The sequence below is a fragment of the Primulina huaijiensis genome, unplaced genomic scaffold, assembly GCF_012295235.1.
Source record: "Primulina huaijiensis isolate GDHJ02 unplaced genomic scaffold, ASM1229523v2 scaffold25443, whole genome shotgun sequence".
Lineage (NCBI taxonomy): Eukaryota > Viridiplantae > Streptophyta > Magnoliopsida > Lamiales > Gesneriaceae > Primulina > Primulina huaijiensis.
In genome coordinates, this window is record NW_027356198.1 from 224,685 (window position 1) to 231,030 (window position 6,346).

Sequence of the window (6,346 nt, forward strand, 5' to 3'; positions counted from 1 at the left end):
ACTTGAACCTAGAAAAATCACCGAACGCGAAAGTTGAAACGAATTCAACTAAAAAATAAACTTCAAAATCCATGCTATTATTTATTATTTCGGAAAATGAGTTAATAGATTATAAAAAATCAAAAGATTTGTAAAAAAATTGAAGGGTGACCAATATTTTCAAGAATTAGATTCACTGTTTCAATATGTGGGCAAAAGGTCACGAGGGTGAGACCAATTCTTTGCACGCAAGTACAATGTATCTTGATTTTGATTGAAAATGTAAAGCCAGGTATTGCATCACATATTTGTACATGTAAGGTTGATTTTTTATATGTACTTTTGTTATAAAATTAAAATTTATTTATTATTATTTTTATTAAGTTTTTGTAAAATATTTTTATATAATGTTAGTTTTTCATGGGAATTAACGGGTGTTTTGGGTATTGAATTTTTTATCATTACATTACTTTGTTTCTATTAAGTCCAAACTTAATACATAGTATAAGATGTTTGATTAATCATGTACGTGGAGGGAGGAAATGATGCAATGAAAGTGAAATTTGGCAATATATTTATTTAAAAATTAAATTACAAATGCAATTTTAAAACATATGCATAAGATTAAAAAATTATGGTATTTTTAGAATATAATATTGATTAGTTAACATGAAAAGAACTTTATTATAATCTTTGAAAATCTAGATAAATATTGTAATGCAAGAAAAGCTATATACGGGTGAATTTATGAAATCTATTCCAAATTCCAATGAAGTTTGCATATTATTATTGGGAAAAACTCTTTACTAGATTGTATCACAAATCAATTTTGTTAGACGGATTTTCGACCCGATTCGACTCATGATTTTTTTGTTTTTATGTCAGAAGTATCATTTTTTGTTACAAATATAGATCAGATTGACTCGTCCAATATATATAGATTAATTTGTGAGACTATATCACAAGATACCTACCCATTATTATAATAACTAGTGATCCACGCATGAAAAAATTTGCGTACATAAATAATTTATGTATATTAAAAATAAATTAATATTTTAATTATTTCTGAATTGAAAAGGTATTATAAAATATGATAGTCAAAAGTGGTAAATAATAAATTTATTGAAACATCATTTTCCATATCTTTCATAGCTTTTGGTTATTTTTTTATGTCTAAAATTATATGATATAGAGAATGATATAGAAAAAGACTCCAAATAAACCATCCTTTCGATAGTTTTGTAATACTTCTGAACAAATTATTTATGTAAAATTGCTTAAACAGAAAAGACTCAATAGATTTTTTATACAATGGTTCTTAAAGTAATTAATATTTTATATATAGGATTCAGTCATTCTGTGAATTAGATAAATGAAAATTTTCCCTCTAATAAATAGATATTTTCACTGAAAACAATATAAGTGAATTTTGTTTGGAAATCACTTTAATAACAAAATAATAATGTAAAATTTCATATAACAATGTTAGAAAACCATATGATATTGGTGAATAGATTCTTTTTTTTTAAAAAAATGTTTTTGAAAAAATTTAAAAGATGGTAGAAGGGAGAAAATAAAGTACTCTAAGAAATATTTTAATATTTTATAGAGTAGAATTAACTTTTTTTCTAATGTAATTAAGGTAGAGATTATTTCAGAAAGCGACTAAGATCAACTACTTAAATAAGACAATTAATATATAATAGAAATATTTTGCGTACGTGTGCATGGGCAGTAAGCTACGCTTGCCAAAATCAGTAACTTGGCTTGTTCTTTTGATAAATAATCTTCTCCACTTCCCCGTTCCTAGAACGCCTTGTGCTTTGGTGCAGGTGGTGGCCGGCAGGCGCGGAGGTGGAGGCGGCTGATGTTTATGTGGCGGCGGAGTTGGTGCGGGCGACGGTTTCTTGAGTTACGTTCTTGCCCAAAGCCAGCATTGTAACTAATGTCAGCGACCGAATGAGATATGGCCAAGGAAAAGAACTCGATAATGTGATAATTAATGAAAGAGTGGTATTTTGATAATTATAAAAACTACAACAAAATATTATTTTATCTCTATTATGACTCAAATATTTTATATAGTATAAATATCTTCGATTTCAAACATGTATAATATAATCCGGTCTTTTAAATTTATACTCCGACATCTGTATATATGTTAAAATTATAATTTCATAATAAAAATTTTATAATTTGATATGGACTGAATTTGAATTTATTTTAATTTTATCAATTCAGAAAAGTCGAGTAATTTGAACTACATCAATCTAAATACTATATATAAAAAACTATTGATGTTTAATTTTGATTGCTTCTTTGTGTTTCAAGGAAAATATAAATATATGAAGATTTTAAATTGATTTATTGTCTTATATATTTCAACTTTTTTTTAAAATTTTGACATGTCAAAAAATATTAATATCAATATACTTTTTCGACCCTCGTCTATAATTTTGGTTAATTAGTTCATAACCAAATTATTTTTATTAGTTTTCTTTTTCATCTTTAATTGATAAAAAAAAAAACATTTGATACAAAAATATGGATTTCAAATGTAATAAATTCGGGCCTTTGATTTCAAATCAAAATTAATCACCCAAATCGATTCTCATATTGTTCCAATTAAATGCAGACTGCGTGATTTTTCCTTGCCAACAATCATTGTTTTCCTCCCATTTCCCGTTTTCTTCAATACGATGCTCATGAGTTGGTTGCACATTCATTGAGTGATCATGTCATACTTTTGACATGTATTCCTAATCTCAACTACCTAACATATTCAAAGTTACTATAAAATCTTCAAAGTTATCATAAAATAGTAGGTACTTTTGCGACCTCTATAACAATATTTATATCAACTTATCGTTCTTTTCATAACCAAAGTTCTCGTGTCTAATTCTTTAAACCTTCAAACCACAAACTCAATAAAGCTTATTCACCACAATTCTATGTCTGTGCAATGGTCCAAATATTTTCAATGAAAATTGTCCATTTTGTTCAATTTTACCAAGATTCTTGTATGTTTCATATTTATATAGATTTTAGAATGCCAGTCACCAGGTTGTTCACTTATTCAACGAATCATATCCATTTCTAAACATTGAATTCAAACTCATCTTCCTAGTTTTCAGGTTGTATAATATACCTTGCAAGTGATATTTGTACTAGTAGTTGAATAACCTTGGATTGCTGCTTGGCTACCAAAAGAAAAGTTACTTGGTTTCTCTAATATTGCCAAAGGAATTGGAGAATTTCCTTTCAAAAAGAAGACGTACATCAAATCATATATATATATATGTTAGTTTCTTGGAGTCCAACTATCCCATGTAACCCAGCCTTGTTATCTTCTGACATGCGGGTTGCATACCCAAATGTTATATTTGGAAGTATTTGTAAATCTCCATCAGGTGTCACAAATGTTAAACTTTCAAGGGCCAGGATACCAAATATAATCATTTCATCCATATACTGAACACTAAACTCACAAGGAGGGTTTACTTCATGAGCGTTACATTTGGTATATCGTTGAAAATTTGTGCACTCCGAGGTATAGCATTGTACGTTACGAAAACTCGACGAACTTGATGGATTATATATGCTATTAAAATTAATCATGTACTTAGTGCACAGTGTGCTCCGAATCCATAATAAATCACTCCCCGTGTCCATTATGAAGTACTGTGGACTCGAGGTCTACCTATGAATATCTTCATCAAAAAAAATTACGTCACCACGAGGTATAAAGGGACTTGTGACTTCATATTCAGACATGCTGCTTCTGTTTCTCATCATTATTAAGTACTCCACCGAGCCCGCGAGATTTTTATTTCATTATTCCAGCTGTCTGAAATGGAAAGATTTGGGTTGTACAATGGTGAAAATATTGAATCACGATGAATGAGTTGTATGGTGACTATGTGGTTTGGGGTGAAGGAATAAGCCATCGGTGTATGAGATGTGAAAAGCAAAATAATTATCTCGAAAATCATATTGATGAGTGTCGTGTTTCTCTAGGTTGAAGGAAAGACAAATTATGAGATATATGCTTAAATTTAAGGTAGGGATTACAAAAACACTGAGGCATAGTTTGGTACACATGATAAGATAAACATATGATATATAATATAAGGATAAGTTAAGGATAAATAAGATGTAGAATATTATATTTAATGTTTGGTATGATTTTAATAAGAGTGATTAAATTTATATATTATATTGTAATGACAAATTAACCTTATCATAATATATTTTATAATTTCAAAGTTGTTGTTTGAGTTCATATTTCTTATCTGTTCATGCGCCGACAGTGCTTGTATGATTTATTTATTTTTACCTAATTTTATATATTATATAATATGATAATTGAGTCCTTGATTTTGTGAGTTAAGTAAATATCAATTTTTAAGATTAATCAAGTGATACTAATAATTTTATTGAGATTTATAAAAATCATTTATATAATTATCTCGAGTTCATTTATATAATTATCATATTATATAATATATATAAATAAATAAAAATATTTATTTGATGGGACGGTGAAATGAGATAACGATAAGGTTTAGGATTTTTATATATTGAGAGCAATTAAGTCATTTGTGGTGTTTTTATCATTAAATTAAAATCATCACATCTCATAAAAGAGATATTTTATCCTTGTATAAAATTATTTATCACGGGCCCATGATATTATCATGGGCTTTCTAAAAAGGTACCAAAGGTGGAATAAGAAGTATTATTTATCAATCCATCTTTTATCAATTGTACCAAACTATACCCCACTATATATAGTAATTTTGATATGTTTCAAGGTTATGTATGATTAGGTTAAAAGTTAATTATTGATGTGTTGGATCAATTAATTTTTGAATGATTGACAAATTTGATTAATATCAGAAGAACTTACAAGATGAATTTCACTAAAGAAACTGATATGACCGAACAATTGCCTACTAACGTTATTGAAGCTAACTGATCGCCAAAGCCAACTGATGAGAGCAACCATTACTCAAGTCAAACGATGACCCTATTCACTTGGAGCAGTCAGGCTGGCCGGAAGACATTATCTGAGAACTATCAGTTTACTCTATTAAGGATTAGTTTACTCAGTTGATTTATCGAGTAAAGTTTTGTGTACCATAACAGTCTCTGATTTATGGTAAAATGTCAGAATTTCGTGACCACCACCTATAATGTACAATTGTCAGAAAGTAAATTGACGTGGAAAACGATGTATCCAACAGCTACCTCATTTGGAACAGCTAATTCGATGTATCCGATCTTCCAAAGAAAAAACAATGAATTATCACACTAAAAAAATGTCGTCATTCCAAAACATGAGTGTACAAAACGAGGTGAGAATGTTCATTCAATTTCTACCTCATTTTGTCATACCAAGCCTATCTTAAATTTTTGGTGTTATTAATATTAATTAGGTAATGCATGTCAAAACAATGAATTATCACCCTAAAAAAGGAAAATAGGGAAAAATCAATTCCTAATTTCATTTTTTGATAAAAAAATTCTAAATTCTAGTAGATACAAATAAAATAATTGAAATTAAATTGTTTAAATGAATTACATAAGATTTTCTAAAACTAATTACCCAAATTATCGAACAAATATATGGAATCTTTTCAAATCCATAGTTACTTTAAAAAAAAAAAAAAGAAGATCAGATCACTCGTTCATATGATTTATACTTAAAATTTTTCTGTGCTCCTAAATATATGGGTACTCGTATACTATATTTATATACCATATTATTAAGCATAAGCTCCTTATGCTAACGTTTATATTAGTTATTTAAATAAATTTGATTAAACTTGTTTAAAACAACTTATAATCTAATATTTTTTTAATAAACCGTACGGTTTTATTTTAAAAATAAGTTGTTAAGCTTTTTGGATAAAATAAAATAATAAATCTTAAATTTGTAGATATGTTTAATATTATAAAATATTTTTGTTACGATAATTATCAGAATGACATAAACTATTAAATTATACACATGATTATTTTTAACATATATATGATATATATTTTTATATTTTGCTTAATATAAAAATTTTTATTAATAAAATTATAAGAATAATTTTGTTTGAGGTCAAATTACACTCCTTTATAAACACTCTTTTATATTTTTAATATTACTGAAACGTCTCCCGTTTTAAAAGTGCGGAATATTTTTTATTTTTTTTAAAAGCTCACAATTAAAAAATGACATTTAAAATAATCTTATTTATTTGCCAATAAAAGTAGTGCAATTTAAAAATAACTAACGTCATCCAAAATGAACGTAAACGTAAACGTGTAAAAATCGTAAAATCATCAACATATAAAAATACGTAACTCATCTCAA